This window comes from Tympanuchus pallidicinctus, unplaced genomic scaffold (genome assembly GCF_026119805.1).
Source record: "Tympanuchus pallidicinctus isolate F22 unplaced genomic scaffold, pur_lepc_1.0 scaffold6, whole genome shotgun sequence".
NCBI lineage: Eukaryota > Metazoa > Chordata > Aves > Galliformes > Phasianidae > Tympanuchus > Tympanuchus pallidicinctus.
In genome coordinates, this window is record NW_026294780.1 from 3,011,797 (window position 1) to 3,039,684 (window position 27,888).

The 27,888-nt window shown below is 35.5% G+C and overlaps 1 long non-coding RNA gene across 1 annotated transcript; it reads right to left on the reverse strand.

Moving 5' to 3' along the window:
- Nucleotides 1-8,153: 8,153 nt before the first annotated feature.
- LOC128071728 (uncharacterized) lies at nucleotides 8,154-27,642 on the reverse strand. Its single transcript, XR_008201998.1, has 3 exons — nucleotides 27,511-27,642; nucleotides 18,230-26,718; nucleotides 8,154-9,936 (listed from the first exon to the last, which is right to left on the reverse strand). It is a non-coding gene; the product is annotated as an uncharacterized LOC128071728 (long non-coding RNA).
- Between the last annotated feature and the right edge of the window lie 246 nt (nucleotides 27,643-27,888).

The following is a 27,888-nucleotide window of genomic DNA, read 5'->3' on the forward strand; positions in this document are numbered from 1 at the left end:
GAGGATTTTTTTTTTTTTAATCTTAGATAGCATATGTAGCACTTCTCGTAAAAGATTAGTGCATACTTTGCATTTAAATAGTCTGTACAGATCAGCAACATTATCAGAAATACCTCTGGGGAAAAACTACAGATTATGAAAGAACTTGAAAGCATTTTTAGTTTTACATTAACACTGATTAAAACTATAATCCCTTAATGGCATTATACCATAAAAGTCTTTTGCTTCATAGAATTCAGGAAAGCGATGTCTCCAAGAGATTCATCATAAACAAATGCTTGACTGTCCTTTTCAGCAATAGACAATATGCGTCCACTGCATCTCAATTAAAAATGAATAGTGGTCTTAAATAGTGGTGACTGTGTGTAATAGTGGTCTTAGTGGTGACTGTGCTTTCCAATAACTGTGTGCAAAATCCAGAAGAACAGATTAAATACAGACATCTAAAATCAGACTAGAGTCTCAGTCTCAAAGTCCTGGAAAAAAAAAAACATAATTTCTGTGCATAGGGAAAACTTTAGCAAGAAGCTGTAGAAATTCTAGCTTATTCTGAAATCATGCAAACATTTTAGCATCAACTGTGAAAATTATGATCCAGTCTTAAAATCCTTGCTTGATTTTATGTTTACATGTCTTTAATGTATGGGCTAATTAGTACAGTGGGCATGATACTCTGCCCAAACATGCAGTGACCCAAGCACAAGATCTCTGATAATCCATCCTGCTTAGTTCTTAGTTCTCTTGTTCTGGACTATTCTGGTTAGCCCTTTCAAAGATAATTCCTGTTTATGGCACTGGATATAATCCTCTCTGGTCTGATCTCTAAAGCCAGTGTGAAAACAGCAGGAGACAGAAATAAGTTCAGTTCATATAGCTTTTGATTCATCTAATGAACAAAGATTTCTCTCAAGATGTGGGAAACTGAAATCCTGAGGAGGAAGCCACTTTCCCTCTATCTTCTGTGCAATAGGGGAAGATGTTTTCTTCAGTGCCTCAGAGCAAAAGTCTCTGGCTCATGGAGGTATATCTTTACTGGTACTTTTCAAGGTACAAACATATTTAGCTATTCATTGCTCTTTTCTGTACTGGCAAAAGAGGGAAAATGGCTTGTACTGGGATAAATAAATATTTTATTTCATTCATGATCAAAATCCATTCATTGAGAAAATGTATAACTCTGCAACAGATCTCACAGTCTTTCAATTAAGTTCATTACAAATCTAAGCTTCATTTTTAATATACATAGAGTGTGGTTCCAAGTCCCAAACTTTGCTCTAAGCTATAATCATGTATGGTAATCAAGCTGTCAAGTGTTGTTTTCCTACAAGCTGTGGTAATTTGGGAAATCTTTCTATGCACCATTTCTATGCACAATAACACTATTAAACTGACACATTATGAAAATATGCTGCACAGATATTACTCTTGATGCTGTGATGTATGGTTTTCCTTTCCACATCAAGGCAGCCTGCACTGATTTCTGGGCCCAGGCACTGAGCTATGGGATCCTGAGTTCACACAAGGGTGCCAGATGTGCACCATGCATTTGGGAGGACGTCTTGGAGCCCAGAGCTAGAAGCAGTGCTCAAACTTCAGAGATTTACAGCATATGAGATCCCATAAAATGTAATGCTATCATGATCATCTTGAGCATCCAAGCAAGGAGATAGCTCCTCAAGAGCTGTGTGCCTGACACAAGCCAGAATCAACTACCCGTTTTGCTGGAAATTAGATTACTTTTATTTTTACTTTATCATGTATTAATAATATATTGCCCAAATATGTTTTGTCCAAATCTTTTCATTATCCTTAAGACACTGAAAATATAGAAGATTCTTTACCAAAGGGGAGACTGAAGACAACCCAACAGAGGTACAAACACCAGGGCAGAAATGAGCTAAACTGTAACCTGGGTACAATAGAGACACAATGGAATGACTCTTGCACAGAAATAATGTGGGGAAAATGTATGCCAATTTTCAAATGGTGTTCAAGAACTTATGAATGAGAGTACTGGGCCTTGGTACATGTAATCACCCACATTCCTATTCATGTTTCTACATAAAATAGGGAGTTTAGTAGCTTAATTATGTTTTGACAAAGCTAATTGTGCTTCTGGCTCCTTTACAGACATCAAGAAAGCAGTGTATTGTGGTGGGGGTTTTTTTGTTTGTTTGTTTTGTTTGATTTGGTTTAGTTTGTTGGTTTTTTTTTTTTTTGTTGTTGTTGTTTGTTTTTTTTTTTTTTTTTTGTAATTAATAATCTAATTATTTCATTAGTAACAGTTTCTCCATTTTAGTATAGACCATATTCCTACCATTGCCTGGAACAAATAGTTGCTTGGAAATGACATAACTGATTTATTCTTCTGAAACAAGCTATTTCTTTTTACATTTTGATTATTTTTGATTTTAGTAGATCTCTAATGTGTCTGGAAAGCAATGTAGAACTCATAAATCTTGCTGTTGTTTTTTTCTAAAATCTCTGAATCACGTGTTTCCACCAGTCTAGCGAACACACTGGATGGACAAGAAGGAGATCATGCAAACATAGCTATATTAATGTGTCCTTAAAAAAATTTCACTGTAATATACATCTTAGCAGAGTCTTAAAATGTGTGGGAAACCTAAGTGTCACAAAGCTTTCTAACACATTCACAGGCAGAATCTGGCCCGTTGATGTGGGGCTTAATTGTTTTCAAAGTACCCTATAGAGCAAATACATTTTGGAGACAACGTTATTTCATCCTTGTGAACAGTAATGTAGCTTCAACAGGTTGCACATTTTATCAACAGAAAAATGGAAAACTCCTCAATATCTGTTTGGACTTCAAATCCTTTAACTCCTCTACACCACCGTATCGTACTCATTTTGAAGTAGTCTTTGCTTAAAGTCCAGCTGCTTCCTAATTCCAAATGTCATTTAAACAAGTAATCCTAGCTCTCTGATAACTTCACTATTTGCCCTTTTAGTAAACATTTTTTCTTTTTCTGGCATGTGAACACTTGCACTCTCACCTGCAGTTCAGATCAGCTCCTGGTGCTTCAGAAAGCTATTGCTCTGCTATGAGGAGCGTGATTGTAAAAATTTCTATCATTTATTAGTAGTAGTGGACCTATGTCCACCCCCAGTCAACCTCGAAATTGATATTCTTCATCTGATCTGCATAGGTCATCTGGTAGGTCACCGCCTGTGTTACATTAAACCACTGTTTTTCCACTAACCTGGCTACCAAGGTTAACTGGAAATGTGGCAGGCAAAAGAGAGAAGCTGGACACATGCGCATATTATTTGCTTTAGAAAGTAGCAGAGATTTCTTTATGCCAAGAGCATCTGAATAAATGATTCTGACTCAGTCAAAATAATGTCAGATTTAAGAGTTTTTAGTCTGGATGTCAAAACTCTTGAGAGCCCCGAAATGCAAACTCATCATGAAATAAATTGTTTCCTTGAAAAGAAAAGAAAAAAGAGATCTGTTTTTCTCACTGCAAAAACTTGAGAGAAGAGTTTTATATATTTAACTGCTAATATGCCATCTGCCTTAGCTGCTCCTTTGAGCCTAGTTCTTCTAATTGTATCTTTAACAGATGACAAAAAACCTACATTCCTCTTGGGCACTGTAAAATAATAACAATTAGAACATGAATAATAATAATTAATGAAGCACACATGGTGCAGAAAGTCTGCAGTCTGAAAAGGCTGCTCATTCTGCAGTGCCTGCATGCATTTTGTCATAGGAGATAACTTTAACAGGCATTACCTTGGATGCCTGGAGCTGTGGCCAGCAGCCACCGGGTTGTGATGGGAATAAATGATACAATGCAGCAAACACTATGTTATGTACCACTTTCTGCTTTTCCAGTTGCTACTGTCAGTAAGAAATATTAGTGGGTGGACTACCAAATAGAGTACTGTGCAAGACATTTTTTAAACATAAAACTTGTTCAAAGTTTGTTGCTCTTTTTTTTCAACATCAAAAGCCAAAGTGAAAAATCAGTTTATTGCAATTCTTAGCTGTGTTCCAGTTAATCTTTTTGCTGTTCTGCTAGTTTGAAGCAGCCTATTACTTCACATACTTGGCAATGAAAGTATCAGCCTTATGTAATAGATCTAAGAAAATTTCTGCTGGGAAAAATTTGATGTCACTTTTCCCAGCTGTAACATGTACTGAAAGAACTGGGGTGATGAACTCCAGTGATCTTTCAGTCTCTAGGTTACCATATAAATGGTACACCATATAAATAAGAATAAGCCTTAGGCTTCTTAGACATATACTGGTGGGCTGATCCAACTTGCTCATTACTATGGATCTACTCTTGTAATGATTCAGTATCATCTATATGAGCTGTGAGTGCAATCAAGGACCAGGATGAGTCCAGTGTTCACATCTGCAGCAATACAGCATGATGGTTTAACTTCTGTCATATGCTAGGACACAGGAAATTGATATGCACCTTTTCTAAAGACTTTTCTGAGTCTTCAGAAAAGCTTTAAAAGATTTTGTTTCTTGATTTGTAGTTTTACTTTGATAATTTCAGAGTGTCCAGAAATAATTTTCTGGGGAAAAAGTTAAAACTAGCACGACAGCTGCTGGAATAGTGAGTAAGAATACGCATATCTTGTTATTAACTTTATGTAACAACTGATGTGTTCATAAGTTCTGTCCCTTATTGATGTTTTCCATTTTAGCCACAGCTGCTCTGTGAAAACACTGTTTTTCTTTTCCATGACAGAACTGCAGCTGTGCCACAAAAGGCATTTTGACATTTTAGTGCTTTACCCTGCTTTTGGCAAAACCACCCTTTTAGGATACAGAATTTTCTTCTGTGTGAAATTTGAAGCATGACTGTAAAAAAATTAGTTTACTGCAAGATTGAAGATATTAATTGTCCTAACTTTCCTGATACATGGCTTATGTTCAGTCTTGCAAAAAGATTCACAGATGGAAATAATTTAAAAATATTTGAGTAAGAAGCTGCATGTCCATTTAATCTCCTCTTAATTAAGAAGTTAATTAAAATGTAAGCAGACATGAAGTTAGAAACAACTATTCGAGAAAATACTATATTGATGAAGGAAATTTAGAATCATAGAATGATAGGATGGCTTTGGTTGGAAGAGACCTTAAAAATCATCTAGTTCCAAAACCCTACCATGGGAAGGGTTGTCAGTAACTAAATCAGGCACTAGATCAGCCCAGAACTCCATCCAACCTCATCTGAACACCTCCAGGGTGGGGACATCCACAGACTCTGGGCAACACAATCCAGTGTCTTACCCCCTCTCAGTAAAAAATGTTTCCCAGACATCTGATCTATATCTCCCATATTTTAGTTTAAAGCCATTCTCCCTCATTCTATCACTATTAGACAACACAAAAAGTTCATTTATCTCCTGTATATAAGCTCCCTTTGAATATTGGAAGGCCTCAGTGAGGTCTCTCCAGAACCTTCTCTTCTCCAGGATGAACAAGGTCAGCTCCCTCAGCCTGTCTTTATAGGAGTGCTCCAGCCCTCTGATTATCTTCATGGCCCTCCTCCGGACCAACTCCAACAGCTCCACATCTTTCCTGAGCTAAAGGAATCAGATCTGGATGCAGTACTGTAGATGGAGCCTCACAAGCATGGAGTAGAGAGCCAAGCCCTCTCCATGCTGGCTATTCCTCTGTATGCATACCTCTCTAACATCAATGCTATTACTCCATCGTAGAAGGCTACCAGACTGGTGAGATATGAAATGCCCTAAATCATTTTGTATGTGCCTTAACACATTTTCCAGGAGGATCTGTGCCATGATCTTTCCAGGCACAGAAATAAGTCTCACTTGCCTGTAGTTCCTGGGATCTTCCTTATGCATATCTTAAAAACGGGAGTTGTTTCCCTTTTTCCAGTCATGGGGGATTTTGCCCAACAGCCAAGACTTTTCAAATATGATGGAGAGTAGCGTGGCAACCACCTCAGTCAGCTCCTTCAAGACCCTAGCATGCATGTTTCTAGGCCCCATGTACTTGCACACATTCAGACTCATTGAGGCAGTTTCAGACTTACAGTGAGAGGGATTTTTCTCCCACAGAATTTCACCTAGAATTTCAGGAATGTGAGCTTCAGGGACATAAGAGACATGAGAATCCTGGCTGCCAGTCAAGACTGAGGCAAAGAACTAATTGAGTTACCTCAGTCTTCTCCATATCTGTTGCAGTCAGTTTTCCCTTCTTGTTTATCAGAGGGCATACATTCCTCTTGTCTCCTCTGTCTCCTCCAACTAATGTATCTGCACAAACCTTTGCTATTTTTTACATTCCTTGCTGAGTACAGTTTTACCTATACCTTGTCTTTCCTGATTCCAGCCCTGCATGTCCAGACAGCATCCATATATTCTTCCAAGAACACAAATCCTTGTTTCCAATGCCTGTATGCATACTTCTTGTCCTTCAGTTTGAGCAGCAAGTCCTTGCTCAGACATGTTGATTTCCTGCTTCCTCTGATTGTTTTCCTGTTCAGGGGGACAGAGAGCTCTTGTTCTACTAGGTCAGATCAAGTCAAATACAACTGCAAAAGTGCTTCCAGAATACTGATACCCAGAATTTCCTCCGCTGGCATAAAAATAAATAAATAAATAAATAAATAAATAAAAGAACATTCAGGTCTTATGGTCAAACGCTTTTTCCTCGTGGCTTTTGTTTTTCATGCTGAGTATAATCTAATATGAGAGTGAAGCCCAGAAAGATGATGATTATCTGCTCACTAAGCCTACTCAGCAACTTTTGTCTTTTGCCTGATGCAAATGACTTACTTATACATGACTTTGAAACACTGGAAAATGCATGTTGCGTTTTCTCTTTTGTATTTAAAATAACCTTTAAAATACGTTGCAACAAAATGTAAATCACAGAATTCCTTTCATTTCTTATCAAAGACAGTGAAAGGGATCAATTAAGCCTAATGGTTTTTATTATAGATCCCTTGATTTGCTAGTGAAGTGGAACTTGCAGTGTGAATATAGATAAAAGTAGAGACATTAAATTTGTTTATAGACATCTTTATGATGCAAATTCTTGTTGTCACATTCATAAAGTCATGAGAGCTACATAGTAATATGATTCTCATTCAGACTCAGGATTTGCAATGAATTTCTATTCTTTTAAAGTTCTTACTGTTCTTGTCTAAGATTTTCCTAGTTACATAAAAATCAATGCAATCTGTATCTGCACTTTTTGTTATTAAGCAAAAAATCTTTGCATTTGCATTTAGTAGAAACATTTAGCCCTGTTTTTTGTTAAGTGATCATAATTCAATACTATGATTACTAGTATTAAATCAATTGTTTCTGAAGTCTTACTTGTATGAAGATTGTGGCATGTGCTTTAGGCAAGTTGTTGCTGAATGCCATAATGGAACATTTGTTTTCAATATAGCTTTCTATTTGCCATTCTCAATGTCCCCATTTTATACGGAGAAGAAAGTATATGCCTGCTTGCACCCAACTTAACAACTAAATTTCACATAAAACCTAGATAGAAGTTCTTTGGTGATCATGAAAACATTGTAAGCACGATACCTATGTTAAAATGTCTAAGAGCTCACTTTACTCTCTGTGGTTCAATCACAATAAAATACAGTATATCTACAGCATGAATATTTATCTTGCTCTCTTCAAGTAACAAAATGAGGGCCATTTCACTTGGCTTTATGGCAATATTGCTTTATATGGCAATATTCCCTTTTTCATCAGGGTCGTTATAAAATGGCTCCCATGGGCAGCACTACCGAATAACCAACTGGTGAAAAAATTAGTAAAGAACCCTAATATCTTCTTCCAGGAACATCCACACTAGTGGCTGGCCTAGATAAATGAAGAGAATCTGTGAAAACAGGCGAGGAATCCAAGTGGCCAGTTAGGACAATCAATTTGATCATATATTTAATGCCTGCATGCTGACTGGAGGAAACAAATCTTACTGAAGAGAATCAACTTACAGAAACAAGAGGAAAAACAGACATTTTTTACTGAGGGAAGCAAAGAAAGCATGATATGATAAGGACACGGGGCTCATTGGTTTCAAGACAAGCCGTATATACATTGTAACGGGAAAAAATGAGGCTTTCTCAGTTGGACAGACTAGAAGGAGATGGTGAGTATATTATACCAAAAAAAAAAAAAAGTGCAGAAGTGCCAGATGTCATCTTGGAACAGAACTGTGAAACTGTAGTCATACAAGCAGTGCCCTAATTTTAGTGACTACCTGTCTTGCCCTTTAAGGGCTTGTCAGAGCAGCCCTGTTGTCAGCTGTTGTCAAGTGGATCTGCTATGCCCTGGCAATACAGAGGTGAGAGAGAGCTCCCTGAGGGCTAAACTGATTCTGAGTCCTTAAAGACTGGTTCAGCTACAGTTCTGCTGCTAAATAATGAACACAAAAAAAAAATACAGAAATCTTTCATTTTTTTCTTTGTTTTTTTTGATCGTTTTTTGTTTTAATTTGTGACTTTTTTTTTCCTATGCATAATAGTTAGAATGAATTTCTGTTTGACTGTGCATTATATACCAGATCTATTACCTAACCTATTATTAGGTCCTGTATTAATGAAAATTCCATTTCAAATGGATGTACAGCATTGTAGCTTTGTTTAAGTTATTAACTACAGGTGATATCTTTCATGAAATCGATCTGATGTGTGCAGCCGGTAACAAACTGTCTGAACCTTTACCTGCATTCTTTTTCCAACTGTTTCATTAACTAAAGCAAAACAAATATACATATGTATTGCAGAAGTCCTCTAAGCTATTGCCCTATTGTTTTTTTAATCTTATTTTTAAAGGTCAAAACATTCTGCAATGCAGTATACATGAGAGAAATGAAATATTATTAATACTCTTCAAAGGTTGAAGCATTTTAGCTCTGCCATCTGGGAAGAACAAATGTTGACAGCCAGCGTCACGAGCAGATTTTACTCTGAAGTTTTAATGCCAGCCAGGCAAGGTGTGACGACATCTGCCCTGTTTCCTATTCTTTTGCCCAGTGAGGCTGCAGAGGGAAGGTTGTCCTCCCCAGTGAGGCTGAGGCATTTCCTCTCTGCTCTGTGTGGCCTGAGGCATCTCTAGACAGGCTGCAGCTTACTGCTGGCCAGAGCTGGCCTCGTGTCTCCTCAGCTGACTGCACTAAGAAAAGGAAGGGTCTCAGCAGGACAAAGCAGACAAACAGAAGAATGAGAGGTCAAATATCTACAGTGGAGCACCTGAGGTCTGAAGTCCCCTGGCAAATGGTAACAGGGTGGCAGCGAAAACAAATTATGGGTTTAAGAATAAACATAAGCTAATTTGCTCTAGATTGGAGGACAAGGCAGGATCAAATAGTATAATTTACAATGCTAATTAGTCATGGTAGGACATGTTACTGTTTCTATCGCTTCAGATTTTTGCATCCAGGTACAGAAGAAGATTTTTAAACTTCCAGGAATGTTTCCTCATGCCTTTCTGCAGCAGAAAGAGGCCACATCCTGACAGTGAGTTAAAGGTGCTCTTCAGCATAGGACAAGTTGAAAGCAAGTATTTATGGAGTAATATAAAGCAACTGAGAGGGATTACTGAGAAAATATGAGTACTTTCACATTAGTCAGCACTAAGCTCAAAGACTACATATTTTGATAGCACCTCTGAAGGATGTTGCATATTGAAAATACGTACAGATGTGTATTAACACCTACCTACATTTATTCCAGTGTCAATTTGTTTAAGGATCTGTTTTGAAGGGCTAAAATATGGTTTCTTTTCAGTGACAGGCAATCCTCTGAAAGTGCCCAAGCACCTCTCTTTATTGGCAATATACAGAAGAGACCTGGCATTACAGAGCTGTTGTGGTTTAACCTTGTAGTCAGCTCAGCACCACACCGCCATTCATTCACTCACTCAGCTCCATTCCCAGCGGGATGTTGGAGAGATCTGGAAAAATAAAAAACAAAGTAAAACTTGTCAGTTGAGATAAAAACTATTAAGATAGAAAAGGAAAGGAAAAATAATAGTAATGACAATATGCATGTATATTTACAAAACGAATGATGCACAATGTAATTTCTTATCAGCCACTGACCAATGCCTATCCAGTTGCCAAACATGAGCTGCCTACTCCTCCCCACCCTCCCTCACCCAACTCTTCAGTTTTATAGCTTCACATGACATATGTGCTATAGTATATCCCTTTGTCTACTTTCGGTCACCTGTCCTGGTTCTGTCCTCTCCCAGCTCTTGTGCTCCCACAGTTCCCTCACTGGAATTATATGAGAAACTGAGAAATTGACATGTCCTTGGCGCTGTGCAACACTGCTCAACAACTACTAAAACACTGATTTAGCAGGAAGTTTTTCACTCAGATGGTGGTGAGACACTGGAACAGGTTGCCCAAGGAGGTTGTGGATGCCCCATCCCCGGAGGCATCCAAGGCCAGGCTGGATGTGGCTTTGGGCAGCCTGGTCTGGTGGTTGGCGACTCTACACATAGCAGGGGTTGAAACTAGATGATCTTTGAGGTCCTTTTTAACCCAGGCCATTCTATGATTCTATAATTTTTTATCGTTGTTTTTCTCCTAAAGCCAAAACACGGCACTATACCAGATGCCATGAAGAAAATCAACTCTGTCCCAGATGAAACCAGGACAGGTGTTTACAACATTCTCAAAAAAAAGTCTATATTCCAGGACACCATAAAGAGTCTTGCCAAGTACTTTGTACACAATTTCACGAGGAAAGGATCAGAGGTTTATTAATATGTACATGGAAATTGGATGGATTCTTGCTTTTGTTACCATTTTTAATCACATTTCTTTAAAGACCTTAAAAAGAATAAAGATTTAAATTCTCCCTGCTAATAAAACAAAAAAATAAACAAGTCTTGTAACTTCACTTTAGGAAGCATATTTGGAAAGCTAGTTTTTAATCTAAGGAAAAAAAAAAAGGGTTTATATCCAACAAACCAAATATTGGAGTCTGGAAAATAAAATAAACAACAACAACAGCAACAACAAAATCAACAAAAAAGAATTAGAAGATTATGTCACTGAAGATCTCTGACAAATATCTATTAAGAAATTATAATTTTTACAACAATGATTTTGTCTTAAATATAGTTCTACATCTAGCAATCAAGCTTTATGATCATATTTCTTCAAAGTTTGCCACTAAGTGATCCTCAAGTGGATCAGAATCCTACATAAATCCAGCAAATGGGCATGAAGTGATGAATTCTCTGTTACTGATGGAGTCTTACTTAATGTGTTTTAATGTCCATCAGCACAGGGAACAACTCTGGTTTCAATATCGAGTTTGTCTGGAATGACTGGAATTCTGGTCAAAGGCTTTACTGAAGAAAAATATATCTTTTTCCCTCTAAATTAACCAGGAGAAACAAAATTAGGAAAACATCTATTTTTTATCTGCAAGTATTTGGAGTACTGCTCTGAAGCAGTTGGGCATTGCGGCAAGACAGAAGGATTTTGGACGTGAGTGGTATTCATGGGTAATGTGGCCTTCTGTCAGGCTAAGTGTGAATCTCCCCCACCAAATGCTGCCCATGAAATTCTCTCCTTTGCTCTCCACACACTGCAGCGATCAGAAGTGACAAAATAATTTGTGTCACCTCTACACAAGTGAAGATAAAGTGTCCTCATGCTGAATTGTGTCAAAGACAGCAAACAGATTTTGACTGGTCTGTATTCTGTCTTCATTCTTAAAGATGAAAGAAAAGAAAAAGCCCAGATATTAGCAGTTTTGATTAGCAACACTTAGAAAAACCTCACCTGATCTCCTAGATACAAGATGCTTTTTGCTAAGAATAGAAAGACACCTTATTTTTAACAGATCATTCAGGGCTTGAATTGCACTCAAATGACTCTGATATCTGAGTTTAAAAGCAAAACAAAATAAAACAAAGCAAAAAAAACCCAAAAAACAAAAAAAACCCCAACCCTTAGTCTCATAAGTGATTTCTTTGAGGAGTTGCCATTTCTCTGAAATTCATTCTTTTGGAACAAATCCGTATTTTGCAAGCAATTATATGGTTGATTTGCTTAGGTTAAAATCCACTCCACTTTTTTTTTGAGGGAAAAAAGAAAAATAGTACTTCTTTTTATATTATTATTCAGGCAGGTTCCTAAAGTGGAGAGAAGATTATAGAAGAACCAAGAAACTGCAAATTGGGATCAGAATATAGATTGTTCAGAAATCCTCATGTTTAGCATTTGCACAGATTTTATAATCCTTGCTTAAAAACGTCTGCTACATACTAACATTCCATTGTTTCAGGTAAATGGGCCATTCAGTCCTCACAGGGGAGGGCTTTATAGTCAGAGAGATGTTTTGAAACACACACACAATCGCCCCCCCAACCCTGAAAGAAAAACAGCAGAACGGCTTGCTGTCTTCCAGTTCCATCATCAACCTCATTTTTTACTGACTGAAACTGTATTTTTGTAGAACTCTTTTTTCTTTTTTTTCTTTCTTTTTTTTTTTTTTTTTTTTTAACATTAGTTTTAAAGGCAATATTAAGCCCTGTCTTTGTAATATTATAGCTGTGTCTGTACTAGCAAATTAACCAATGTAATAGCTCAGATTTGGATATTTTGACTTGATCATCTGTTGATAGAGAAGTCTTGGCAGGCTTTTGAATTAAGAAAACAATGTTTTGGAGGTTCAGAAATGAATGCATGCAAGGATCCATTCCCAGTACTTATTTTGCCTGCCACCATTCTGTTTTGGAGACTAACAAAGCTTAATTGAATGGACACAGACCATTTCATGCCAGCTGGCCTTGCTGCCAGAGACTAGGTTTCAGCATGTTTAATTGATTGCTTAGACTAGCAAACTTGTTAGACTATATCAGTGAAAAGATTAAGACTATCATCTGAGTAAAATATTTCCTGGCTGAGGATACAAAAAAAAAAAACAAAACAAAACAAAAAAAGTACAACCCACATAAGAATGACTTTCTTAAGATTGGTTTTCTTTTCGGTGTGTCAATAACAGATTGAACCTCGTCAGACCTTTACAAAGAGTCTTGATGAAGTAAAGATGTCCCTATTAAGAAGAAAAGTCTTTGAAAAAGCTAGGACATCTGAAAAGAGTAACAGACTCTGAATTCTTATCCTCAACATGTGAATTAATGGAAGACTTCTAAAAATAAAAATGCCTCCTTCACATCTCTATTTTACCATGACAGATCTTAAACATAAGCCTATAAGAGAATGAAAAAATTCATAGTATATGTGATTCACAGAAACATAGAAAGCATGTCTGTCTCTGTCCCCATGTCCCACAAAAGGTGTCCTTCTGTGCACAGGGACTCATCTGGAACAAGGCAGCCGGTGTGGATCCCTGGCAGAAACTCTCACAAGCCCAGGACTTCTGTGCTCTATGGGGCTGCTCAGCCAGAAGCACAGGCCTTAACTCTGTGTCGTGGAAGATGGAGTAAGGAAAGCAGTACACATACATAGTTTTCTTCCAGTCAAACATATAAAAGGATCTTCTACACTTGGATAAAGGCCTTGTAGAGCCATTTCTTCCTGTTCAGTACTTGCTCTCACTTTGAGTAGAAATAAGCAGTTAGCAACAAAACGCTAACATATTGGCTTCTTCTGTACTGCTGAGAATTGTCACAATATTAGCTCCCATTCTAACACTTCACTTTGTTTATCTACACTGAGAGGAAACAGCTCATCCTTCCGGAAATAACCACACAAAAGTTAACTGCTAAGGTTGAGACATGAATAAGATCGCTTTTCAGCAAGGGAATTATGCAGTCTGTTTTTGCAAAAAAATAAACAAATATATATATATATACATATTATAAAGACAGTTAAGCACTCAACCAGTTCTTTTCTCTATATAAATACATCTATTAAAAATATACACATAGCCTCTCTGTATTGTATATATACATGCAGTATAGATGGATATGTATAATACATATAAAATACACAATTAGTGTGTGATGTTAACACGCAATTATATATGTTTTTATATATATGCATGCATATTGGTTCAAGAAAAGTTCAAGAAGACTAGGTGTATTGGTTCAAGTTCAAGAAAACTAGATATTTAGGGAGGTACTTATATTTACAGGATATTTTCCAGAAAAAAAAGCCAAGAGCAACTGAGATAAAAATTTTTGCCACAGTCATTCAAGTTCACTTTGAAATTATAAGATAACAAGTAAGATGTAGGAATTTTATATTGCTTCTCCACAGTTTCTTTTCTTTCTTCTCTTACATGACATGGACTAGCTACACACCTTTAAAATTATTTCCATGTTTTTCACTGTACATATATTTGAGGGAAAAAAATCTAAATAAAAATATCCTGATATATTTTGTTTCCATGTATGTATTCCATAATGTTACAATTGTATTTACAGATGTTACAATATATGCGTTACCCTTATGTTGCTAACAAACTGCTTACATGAATGCTAGCTGAATTTGGCTTCAGAAAATCATTTATTTCCACAAAAATGCACATTAAAACCTATAGTTTTCATTATGTATTTAGGTTATAACATGCTGCAGTTAACAATTTTAGTATTTAGTATTTTAATTTTAGTATTTGTATTTGGTTCCTGTTCCAGAACAGTAATTTCTCAAACAGATAGAGACACAGAAGTGAAAACCATTAGCTCTATAAACAAACCAAATATATCACAATAAGGTTTAAATTCCTGTCACCCCCAAGGGATTATGAAACAACACATGAAACACCTAAATCAAATGTGTGAAAATAAATAATCTAATCATGTCTTGGTTAACTTGCTAACAACATTTATGATACAAAAGAATAATGTGTCGTAAACTGGTGGATTAATGGCTGACACTGTAACTAGCTAAACTCAACTGATTGATTTACCAGTGTTTTACAACCTTTACTGCTTTACTCCTCTACTGGATTGGTGAAAAAAAGATAATTTAGCAAGTTTCTGAGAGCCAGAATGCAGCTTAGAAGACTTTATAAAGGAAGGATTAAATATTTCCCTTTATATATTTACATGTATATGACACATATATGCCAGAAACTGAAATCAGATTAAAAAAACCCACACACATATAATTAATGAATATATATCATGTATTGATGTATTGTAATACTACTTCATATGTACCTGGGTGGTTTCAAAATATTTTAGGATTTATAACCCCTTCTTGTAATAAAAATTTCTTCAGATAGAATGTGAAAATTACAGATTTAAGAGAAAAAAGAAACACATTTTACAACAACAAAATAAAAAACAAATAGAAAAATACCCCAATAAAACATGAAAAATAAGCTTTAGAAAGTGAACAACAGCAATAACAAAATCTGGATTTAAAAAAAAAAAACTTTTTTTTTTTTTTTCTCCTGAAAAACTGGAAACCTTTCTGACACTCCTGAATCCCAGTATTCCAACTCTGAAAATGTCAATTAATGTGAAGAGTGAAGATGACAACTGTAGTCTGATGGTACTATATTTAACTATTTCTCAGAGAAGGATAATAAATGAAATATCATTTACTGCTGAGTTGCTGGAAGGTATTCAGTGATTGATGGCAGTTTCCATTTGCCATGTTCCCAGCTGGACCCTAGCAGAAGCACTGAATCTGATGGGAAGAGAGGAAGGCAGTCCAGCCATTATGCTGAAGAGAATTATAGTCTTCATTATTTTCTTCTCAAAGTTTAAGCCACTATGCACAGACTGCTATGTGCACAACACAGAATATTAAATATAGAAAAACTGCCTGGAAGAGTTTTGTGATGAAATGTGTGACTGCAAAGCGTGGGGATACAGTCTTGGAAGGGGAAATATGAACAAATATTTGCCATCACATCAGAAGTATGCAAGCACACAGTCCATATTGTAGAAGGAGGAGAAGCTGTTGTAAGCCTCACTGTTGCTTACAGTTGATTCTAGGAAATGCAACATCTGTAATTGTTTGCTGATCTGCAAAGACAAGCTAGATGATGAGAGAGAAACAATAGTTGGAATCTATGAGCGATTACTTATTTCAAATTAATATATAGACATATTCATAGAGAGCAAGAGGGCTTGTTGCACAAGATTTTCACCAGAGCATCAAACAGGAGTTAGTTGGATTACATGGGGTAAGTTAGAATAAAAAATACTATACAATTCTCTTTGTTTTACCTTTTTTACTACCTAAATTCAACTACAGAGTCCTCCACAGACTAGATGAAATTTACAGACATCACTGAGATTTATGCTTGATGCTGCCAAATGGAAAATGTGTGTAAGAGATCAGACTTTGTGTCTTGCTAGCATGCTCTTCTATGTGTCATCAAGACTAGTACTGCTTATAGCCCTTCTATCCTTTGTCCCTTCTGGAACTTCCCTACACAGATAATTCTCTTTATTCTTCATTCAGACCAGTCTTAATTTTCCTTTGACAATCGTGTATGTTAACCTGTATTGTTTAAATAATCCTTTACCATTTTTTGGATGTATCCTCAGACATAGAAGTGGTGTAAAAAAGTTTGCTCGGTTACTAGGAGACAAGCTGCAGTTAGTTGTGAACTGGTGTTGGCTGCTTCACTCTGTTCTTTCAATAGTTTAAATGGTTGAAACATCAGCTGATGATGAATTAAAACTGATGGTTTTTTTAGCCTGTCCTGAGTTCTTTGCTTCAATATTTATAGCTAAAATAAGGGAACTATACTCTAAAACAATTTCAGGTATGTGATCCCCACCCTTCTGGCACAGTAGTGACTATTCAGTAAATTACTCTTAAACCCAAATATTTGTGGAATGACATGCACAACAACTGAGAATGAATTTTAAAAACTAGAGACATAATATTTCTTACTTGTCTAACTTTAAAACAGCCTCTAGATTCATTTCAGATATTGTCTACCATTCCTCTTCACCCAAAATCTTCTTTGAGAAGGAGCTAAAAGGAACTTTTATCTTAACAACTTTGACATGGAACTCACCTTTACTGTAATTTCATAATTTACCAAATTGGTCAAGAAAAAAATATAAAAGCTTAGCAAGCCGTATCTATAGAGCTGTTCAGGCTGGGTTTCACTGACAGAGCTGTTCATGATGTATAATTTATATACGTTGTTCAAAAATCTATATAAGAGCCAGAGGTTATCTGGCAAAGCATCTGATGAGCTTGTTTTATATTAAGAGCTGCCAGAGCAGCAACCACTGAATGCAGTAATTGATGTGCTACATTCTTAGCACTTACAAAATAATGCTCTACTTCTAAATGTCCCTGCAATTTTCTTGCCCCATTTCTTTAGCACTGATCATCCATCTCTGTACTTAATCATATCAGGATTAATCTGTGGTCCACATTTATCTGATTAAACTACCTCTATTTTCATATCTTGCTTACCTGTAACTCTCTTACCTATCTTTTTTTTTTAGACTTGGCTTCCACACACTCATTTTTTACAGAAAGTGCCTTTAAAAACGTAATATAGAGACCAACAAATCATGAGGACTGTGAGTATAGTTTTAAAGTCTCAACCCCTCATCACTTTGGTAATGCGGTTGGCCTTTGAAGCTTTATTAGGCCTGAGACACAAAGTCTGATCACTTACACAGATTTTCCATTTGGCAGCAATAGGCTGTTAACACATCATTGTAACAGTTACTTAAAAAACTTGTGTTTTATTGGCTTAAACACTTTTCAACATTTTAGAAGTGAGAGAGCAAGAGTATAATTACAAGATTAAAGGAGCTCAGCTATTTTTTACTGAATATTTTTTTCGCTATCTGATGACTTGTTCTTGTATTAATAACTTAGACCAACATCACCTGGTTCTTTTTTAAAGTTTTTAAATGACAGACTTAAAGAAGCGTTTGAATTACAAAAAGTTGACTGGTGTTCTAGCAAAGAAAAGCAAGCAAGTATTTAAAATGGAATATATCCACTGTATAATAATCAAGGTTAGCACATATATTAGGATGAGTGAAAGGTTAAAACATATAAAAATAGTTTTTTAAAATCTCTTGGATAAATTTATTCTCGACATTTTAAAAAATATGCTTCAAAAAGAAGGAAAATAGGCTTAATATATAAGATAATCTGAGAAAAAGAAGTTAGCCACAAAAAGATCCAGTAGTTACTAATTATAATTAGTGATGTCATTAATCATAATAGCACCAGAGCTGGTGGAGTTATGCCCGCTATGCTCTGGATCCCTTTTGTAGAACCCTCTTTACTCTCTTTCTCTCCATCTTAAGAGCTCACCTTTCCCAACTTCTTGTTACATAAACCTTCTCACTGTGTCCTGCACACGATGAACTGAATTCCTCGACATCAGCAACTGAAAGTTTCTGCTCTTCTAAGAAACAGAAAATAAGATCAAGACAAAAAAGGCTGCAACTCCTTCATACTCCACAAAAACATTTACAAGTATTTGTGTTTTTCATCTCCTTCATTTTCATGAATAGACAGAGTCTATTCTGCATGCATCAATAACATTAAAGGATATCTACTTCCTGCCATTAACATAATAACCATTTAAGATCAAAAGTGAGATGAAAGATTCTATACGGAACTCTGCTGTGTTATGAAACCAAACAACACTAATGAAGGAGAAATTAAAGTGCAAGATGTTTTTTCTATCATGAGTATCTCACACAATCCTTTGTGAAGGGTCAAAATTTCAGCATTCTTTTTGTTTGTGACAAGTAACAGATTACAAACCACCGATATTCTCAAATATTACTCACCTTTCATTACTGGACTTTCTTTCTGAAAGAAGTATGTCTCACAAACACTCATCTGTGTTTACCATACTGATAAAACAGTTGCAACCAATACTGCAATACTGAAGGATAAAGGTCCAAAGAATCTTTAAATCCCTTGCTTAACCCAACAAGCAGAATTGTCTTTATGTCTTGCATACATAAATCAAACTCACATGCCAAAATAAGATCATATGTGAAAATACACCTGTCAGTAATAGTGTTATACTGGGTGAGACTGCACACATGCTATAAGGGGCATTTTAAATGTGTATGCTTCAAAATAAACAAAGAAATTTAGCAATTGTAAATCTCAAAAGTTTTTTCCTATAAGTGTCAGTGGGGAAACCAGTAAGCCTCAGTTCTACATATCAGGGTCAATGACCCAAAATAAAATCATTTTTGCCTTACTGTAGTTTCGTTGAAAGGATATCATGGTCTGTAATTAATGCTTCAGGAATGAAAATAAGCAATGACATGGATATGACTAACTGAACTTACAACAAATTATAGAGTGTATAAATACTTTGTGAAAAGTACAGATCTTAAAATGTCGTCACTATAGACATGGAAATAGTATACTTCTACAGAATTTGTGTAAAAGTCTTGTTATTTCTTTAAAACTGCTAGATTTAAACATTCCCTAGACAGTAATATCTCTGTACAAAACTTTATTGAAAGTGCAGCATGGCTCAATCCTCATGTCATAATATTCTATTAGTAACATGAATGAAAAATTTGAAAGCAAACAAATCATTTTCTTCCCTAGCATTTTACTCATGCTGCCTTTTTTTTTTTTTTTTTTTTTTTCCAAATTGCAAGCTATCTAGATGGTCTTGCCATCTTGCTTAAGAAAGCACCAGACTTTTGGAAATATGGTTTCCCTTAAGTTCACCTTGCAGAATCAACATTAGAAGTGATATAATCAATCTTATCAGTATCACATAATTCTGCTTTGAAAGGCAAGTCAATACTTACTATTGAATACGTTGTACTGCTCAGTAGTACTCAGAGAAATCTTCTAGTCCAAATAGTGCATGAGGGTAATAGCCTATCAAGTTCCCATGGATACTCACAATGCATGAAGTCCCAGAGGTCAAAGGGTAACGAGAAATCAGAGTCATCAACCTGAAGACTAAGGTTTCTGCATCTGTGAGCAAGTTCCCAAGAAAAACTGTGGTGCATGAGTAGGAGGAGGTCACAAGGGCATGAGAATTTGGGGTTTACCTGCACAGTGAAGTATACCTCTAAGGTCCACCAACACATTCAAGTGCATGTAACTAGATTAGCCCTTGTTACAGGGGCTCATATGATTAGATTAACCCTTCAGCAACATTAGGATGTCAACAAAGACTACATACCAATCTTGCTGAGAAATGCTATCTCTCTTGAGGAGTAGGAAATCTAACGTCATTCAGTCACACTTCTCTAAAACATAATTTTCACTACATACATAAAACGCTTTTGAAAAAATTGCATACAATACAAATTTCAGCATCACACAATAATGCAAGCATGTGATACATTTGAAAGAAAAGGAAAACACATAAAAATAAAAATCTTTCATAAAGCAGATGCCTTTTCTTCTCCCCATAACAATTTACTTCATCAACTTTTCATATAAGAAGTGTAACTAAACTGCCTGGAAATATTCCCAAGCATTAAAAACTAATTTGAAAAAAACAAATAATTCAGGTTAGAGAGTTCAAGTTTCCCCCACTATGGCAAAGAGGATCTACACATTCATGTATTTATTCTTAGTTCCAGGAGAACTGCATCCAGCTCTGGAGGCCTCAGCAGAAGCAATCCATAGATCTATTGGAACAGGTCAAGAGGAGGGCCACAAGTAGAGGACTGAAGCACCTCTCCTATGAAGAAAAGCTGAAAAAAGTTGGAGCTATTCAGTTTACAGAGGGCTGGGCTTCAATGGAACCTACAGCTGTTTTCCAGTGTTAAAAGGGAGCATACAGGAAAGATGTACATTTTATAAGGGTGTGCAGGACAAGGGTAACTGTTTTAAACTGAAAAGGGTGGGTTTCATAGAATCATAGAATCCACAGGGTTGGAAGAGACCTTTAGAGGTCATCTAGTCCAGCTCTCTGGATTCAATTCTGCAACAAGTTCTTTGTCTATCAAGCAGTTAATCTGTCAAATCCATATGTTTCCATTTTGGAAAGGATGTTGTGAGGTACTGTGTCAAATGCCTTACTGAAGTCCTCATAAATGACATCAGTGGCTCTTCCCTTGTCCATGGATGCAGTTATTTCATCACAGAAATCCACAAGGCTGATCAAGCAGGATTTGCCCTTGGTGAAGCCATGCCTGTTCTACTGTATCACCTCCCTCCCTTCCATGTGCCTTAGCATAGCTTCCAGGAAGATCTACTCCATGATCTTTTCTGGCACAGAGGTGAGACTGACAAGTTGGTAGTTTGTGGAGTCATTTTTTTTATCCATCATAAAAATGGCTGTGTTGTTGCCTTTTTTCCAGTCATCAAGAACTTCACCTGATTGCTGTGAGTTTTCAAATATTTGAGAGTGGCTTTGCGACTACAACAGCTAATTCCCTCAGGATTCTAGGATGCATCTCATCGACATGCAGATATTCAGGTTCCTCAGGTGTTCATGAATCCGATTAGATTAGATTAGTTATCAGTAAGAAATTACTTTTGACAAGGGTGGTGAGGCACTGGAACAGCCTGTCCAGAAAAGCTGTGGATGCCCCATCCTTGGAGGTAGAAAATTAGGAAAAGAACAGAGAAAACACAACAGTGCAAGAGGTCTTTCACTATTTGACTTTGATTCTGAATTGCTCTTTTTTATTATAATAATCATTCTTATTAACACAGATAGTAAAATTCTTTTTATGAAAGAATTTGGAGAAAAAAAACACATATAGATAGATTTAAGGTAAAATATATATATACATATATCTCAAGTATATAACAGGCAGACATTCCTAAGCTGTAAGAATATGCTTTTCCGTAAAATAAAATATTTTCTTTTTGGATCAATCAAAATATGCACTTATTTTTCTTGTCTCTCTCAGATTCTGAATGTCTTTTACACCATATTAAAAAACAACGTACACTTCAGGTTTCAAGACTGTATTCCAAATTAGAAGTGAACTGTTTCTGCTACAGCTATTGAACACAAAGAAGAAATACCTTGTTTGATACAGTAATTAAACATGGGAGGAGAATAAGACTGTAAGATCATGATAGGCTTGGCAGACATCAGTCACATTTATATCTCAAGTGATCTCTTGGTCAAATTAAGCTTTTATTTACCAACATAGTTAATTTCATATTGAACAAAAATTATATTAAGGATACATCCATTTGAATTTAAATTGACCAAAAACCTTGTCACATTAAAGCCAACTCAAGGGAAAATGTGCCATGATTGCAGATATTTTTAATCTATTGTATTTTAGATCCTTTACAATTTCACTTGATTCACTAACAAAATCAGGAAAGGTCCAAATATTCTTTTAAAAAAAAATTCTAGAACTTCATAGCATTTCTTATTTTCATAGAAATAGGCTCAAGGCATGCTAATGATAAATTTTAAAAAATCTTATAATTCATATATCTTCTAAAGTTAATATTGACCATTAACTTAGCTAGAAGTTGAATTCTCTGCTCTCATATATGCATGATGTGTTTTTGACACTAAGATTATCGATTAATTCACTCTTCTGAGAAATATGTTAGGAAGTTGAAAATGAATAAAATGAAAATTAAAACACTCTTGCAAATTCATTCCTTGTGTGAAATATGTTCACAAGCTAGATAACTGTAAGATTCAAAAATAAGGATTCCTTTTCATTTCAAACTCAAGCATGACAAATACAACTATTTTTCTTATTTTCATATTTTTAGACCCAACAAATGCTGTCTATGAGTTAGGACTGCCAAAACGTCTGCCTCTAGTCATCATTAGGCTTTAACTCCTCCCTGAAGAGAAAGTCTTACAGAAAATTATATTTGAAATATGACACCATTCATGCAATGCGACTGTTGAACATCCTGTTTTTTGAATATCCTATGCCTAAACCATAACCACAAAGTAACCACGTTCTTCTATGGCTGTCCCTCACTGTCTGAGGAAATAACTGCAGTTTAATATGTAACATCATAGACATCATAGACATCCAAACACACAATTTGCCTGTTATAAGCCAGCTCTTACCTTGTGAAAACTGTCACAAATTGATAGTACAACAAATCTTTGCTTACAAGAAAAATACTGTAATTTTTTTTGCAGTTTAGTAAGTTTTAAGAAAGAGTTTTGGAACGTGATCATAGTTTAGTTTTGCTCCTAAAGTAGGCCCTTAAGGCCAAGAAAGGATCATATATACAAGGAAAGAGAGAAATGTCATTTTTTTCCTATGAGGTAGTTAGAAATGCTTTAAAGAGGAAGGACTACATGTCATACCAAAGTACGAAATTCTTTTGCAATATACACGTTAACTTTACAAGGTAATTTTTCTTTTGTTGTGCATGAGGCTGAATAAAGAAATCACTGCTACCCTGAAATCTGGAGTTACCCTCTGTTGTGGTTCTTGGACCACATATCAGGGGTTGACTTGACATGAATATCTATAATTCCTTCTCTCATCGGGACTTAAGTATAAAATAGCATCTTTCTCTAAGATACCTGTAACAGTCATGTATCAGAGAGTTCCTTACATTATCTACTTCCTGACTAGGAAGAAGGAATTTCCATTTTTGTCAAGAGCACGTGTGATCCTGGGGCATGGAGCATCTCCTGTATGAGAAAAGGTTGAGAGATCTGGGACTGATCAGCCTGGAGAAGAGAAAACTGAATGGGGATCTCATCACTGTTTATAAATACCTTAAGTATGGGAGTCAAATGGATGGGCCCAGGCTCTTTTCAGTGGTGGGAAGCAACAGGATAATGTGCAGTGAGAGAAAACTGGAATACAGGAAGTTCCATACAAATATGAGAAGGAATTTCTTTATTTTGAGGGTGACAGATCACAGAAAATGACTGCCCAGAGAGATTGTGGGGTCTCTTTTTCTGGACATATTCAAAACCCACATCAATGCTTTCCTGTGCAACCTGCTGTAGGGAACCTGCTTTAACAGAGGGTGGGACCAGATGATCCCCAGAGTTTTCTTTAACTCCGTCCTATGTTCTGTGATTCTTTGATCCTCCAAGTTTTATTACATACTGAAAACCTCTTCTGTTGTCAGCTTACAAAAGTAACATCAAGATTTTTGGTTAAAATATTCTGTATATTTTAAATGTTCTTTATAAAAAATGTTCTTTGCTTTCAGCCAAGTTGCTAGACAGTTTTGTAATATGAAATGGAGACAGAGCGGTGTAGTTTGGCTTGTGCCATCACTTCATGCAGTCCAATGTAACAAGGGACTCAGTATTTTGATTTGTTGAAGGCAAACAGAGTCCCTTTGCCAACTTTGTCTGCTTTGAATTCTCAGAAAAAAATGAAGTAAAGAAATAGGAGTTATTAAATCCCTACCTCAGGAATGAAGGCTGCATGTAGTAGAATGGCAGATCTAAGGATCTAAATAGTTTGTGGGACTAGTGTCAAGGTACAGTAGTTACTTTAAGTGCCATATAACAAACACTACAGAAAATCAGTGTTCTGCTGTTCTGTTGGGTTCCATAGAAATTGATATAATAAGAAATTACACAATAATATGTTTGAAATAACAACAGTGAGATCCACAACTCATGTTTAACTGAGAAAAGGTGTTGTTTTTTCTAAAGCATAAGGTCTTTCTGTGGGATGGGACTGAATACACTGATCTGAAAGCATGGCAGTATTAAGGATTTTTTTATAGCTGACTAGTAAACACAAGGTTTAAAAATTGAACTGAGTTTTGTCTTCTAAAATCACTGTTCTAGGTACAGATCATGATAGATTAACATCTAGGGATAATAATATATTTTGTACTGGAAAATTAAATTCATAACTGTATTTGAACTTCTAAGATGAGGGCAAGAAATGCACATATTTAGCTCTACATCAAGATAATAGACATTTTGTAGCTGACCCTGTCATTACAATATGATTTTCTAACGTGAGCTTTCAGATTCCTCTTACATTAAGTAATAAAGGAATTACTCTGTAACTGGTTCATCCAATAATTTTTTCTGATCTGTATATCTTTTAAAGGAATGTCATTGTGCAGTAGTTTCAGAAATACATGAAGTGACTACAATTATAAGCAAAAGCTGTTATTAATACTATTCGTATTTTCTGTCTTCATTTCACTGCACTGTTCTTTAGTGTGCTTTTGTCAGCTTTTTGTTACAGAAGGGGAAGAGGTGAGCTGGAGGCCTTAAAAAGGATAAAAATGGAAATACTTAATGAAAATATTATTTTACTATTATTTTTAATCTGCTGTTCCATCCCATTGTCCACAAAATTCTATATTATCTTGTAACCTCTCCATGAACAAAGAAATGATTGTCATGTAACACTTATAAATAGCTTCAAATTGTGGTAAATATGGAAAATGTATTTTAAGCCAAGACTTAAAGTACAAATTCTTGAGATTCAGCCTGAATGCCAAAGCCCTGACCTTTAACACCTCCTACTCTGAAAGAGAAACTATAACAAATATGTGTCAAGAGGTGATGACTCTTCTCTCTGTCATCTTAGAAACTTAGCAGTATCTGTGTCCTTCTAAGCATAAGCATTATTACAACAATGAGAAGTGATGTCCAGATGAAGTAAGCAAATCTTTAACTAATTAAGAATTAAGCTGTTTCATACTGTTCTCTGTTTGGTTATCTTTCATTTCGTGAATGCTATCAAGATCTTATCCTTCCTCAGTTTTCTCATTTTGGAAATAGTACTTCAGAAAGAGTACTACTTTGATCATTGTAGCTTTTACAAACATGAAACATACCAGTTGCTCTGTTAAGCATTAAAAGATAATTCTGCTTTCAAACTAACTGGCTATTACCAGAATATGAATGACTAAGTGAAGATGTACTTAACACATGTATGTACAACCTCTGTAAGAAAACTCCACAAATGAGTTAAAAATTGGGAACTTAAGAGAATTATGAAATTTGTTTAAATAAGTGCAAATCTGAAAAAGATAATGTCCATATATTAGTGTGGATAATCTATTTTCCTTGTTGTAGGGATATTATGAAACCAGAGAGTATTATGCCATTTCTAAAAGCAATATAGTGCCAATATTATTTTATTGTTGTTGTCAAACTATTGTTGAAAATAGTAAAAACAGATCTTGTTTTTTCTCCACAATGCAAAGAAAGTGGTATTGAAACACTAATGCAGGAAAAATATAGTTAGTAAATTCTAATGGCATGTCATACACTTTTGAAAAAACTAGAGATAGGTACCTGATGAGAGTACGAAATGGTTATTGCAATGCAGAGAATTTATCATAAAGCACAGAATATCAGGAGCGTGATGTCAAATCCTTGCTTTAAGACTGCAAAGAAGCAGTCAGCAAACCAATAGCACTTATAAGCAGTTTACTGATAAATCCTGGAAATACAATGACCTCTCTTCAGCCAAGCCTCTAATCTGTGATTATTGTACTATCAAAGTAAGTCTTCCATTTTCCAAATGGCATAACTGGACGCAAACAAATTCGCAAAGAAGACTGAATCCATTTTGCAAGAATAACACCCTGTTATCAGAAATCACACCACAACTAGACTTTATAAGTCATTATAATTTGACTACTAATGGGAGAAAAGTACAGAGAATGTATTTTTAGGAGTAAAAGGAAGTAAAATAACATGCAATTGCATGGAACTACTGTCAATCATGCAGATAGCACTATAGCTATACTACTATACTTGTGGAACCTGGATAGCCTTTTCCTTTTGAGTGGTTAGTGAATACATTTAATCATCTTTTTCCTCCCAGTGACAGCTCTCAATTCTGATAATCTTATCTTATTTTTGCTGAAAGTTGCAGGTTTTTTTGTCAGCTTCTAAGGTGAAAGATCTTCTACAAATGACAAGCAAAGAGAATGGTTGAGACATTGTTGATGAGTAAATAAAATTTCTAAGAGGTCATTTAATCATCATATTTTGTTTATATGCCTAATCATATGTACATATTTTTGTTTTTTTATGAGCTCACTTCTACAGCTACTGATTTTTTTTTCCTACAGAAAGTCCATATTTTATCTGTGAAAAAGAAGTTACAACAATTGATCTGCACTCATATCTGCAAAATCTTACAGACTATTTTAAATTAAATTAATATAATTTAATGAATTATATCGAGTGACAACTTATTCAATAGCACTGTCAGAGATGTGCATAACACTTTACATTTTATATTGAAATGATTGGTCAGTCTTCTGATTTTTTCTTGCTCTCTAGAAAATAATACAAATGTAATAATACCTATACAATTATAGTGATTCTGTCTTAGACTAATTAGAATTACCAAGTTAATAAAGATGCTTGAAATGCTGATAGGAGATAATTAAAAAATTCTTTTTCTATACTACATAAATTATCACTTATATTTTAATTCTCATTTTAACGTTATTATCTCAGTCCTCCTCATCAGTATGAGTATGTGTGAGAATACTGAAAAATGTCCTTCAGAACACAATTAAAATCTTCTTTCAAAGTGCCTTCTAGAGAAAAAAAAAGAATCATTAATGTTATTCTAAATAAATACATTAGGAAAAAAATTACTTTGTGGAAAAAAGAAGTTCAAACTTTACAGTCAAATGTCATTATGTCATAAAATGTAGTCGGACAAACTGGCAGAAAACAATCTCACCAGCATTCACCGCTCCTTTTCTTTGTATTGCAGTGCCCCCAGCAGGTGTAAAGCAGCCTCTGTTCCACCATAGCATTTTTTTTAGTTCTTGGAGAGGAGCGTTTCGTCATGCAGAGAGCAAGACTTCAAAAAACTCTGCTAATTCTGAAACAGTTTGAAGAACAGACCAAACATATAAAAAAAACAAAACAACAACAAAACAAAAAAACTAGAAAATGGAAATATGGAAAAACAAAATTTATCTCTGCTGTATTTTATATGGAGAAGGTGATAGTCATAAGACACAGGAAGAAGAAAAATAAAACAACAGAAAAATAACAACAAAGTAACACCTCACAGAGGCTAGTGAAAACTTATGTCCTGACTTTTACTCTTTAT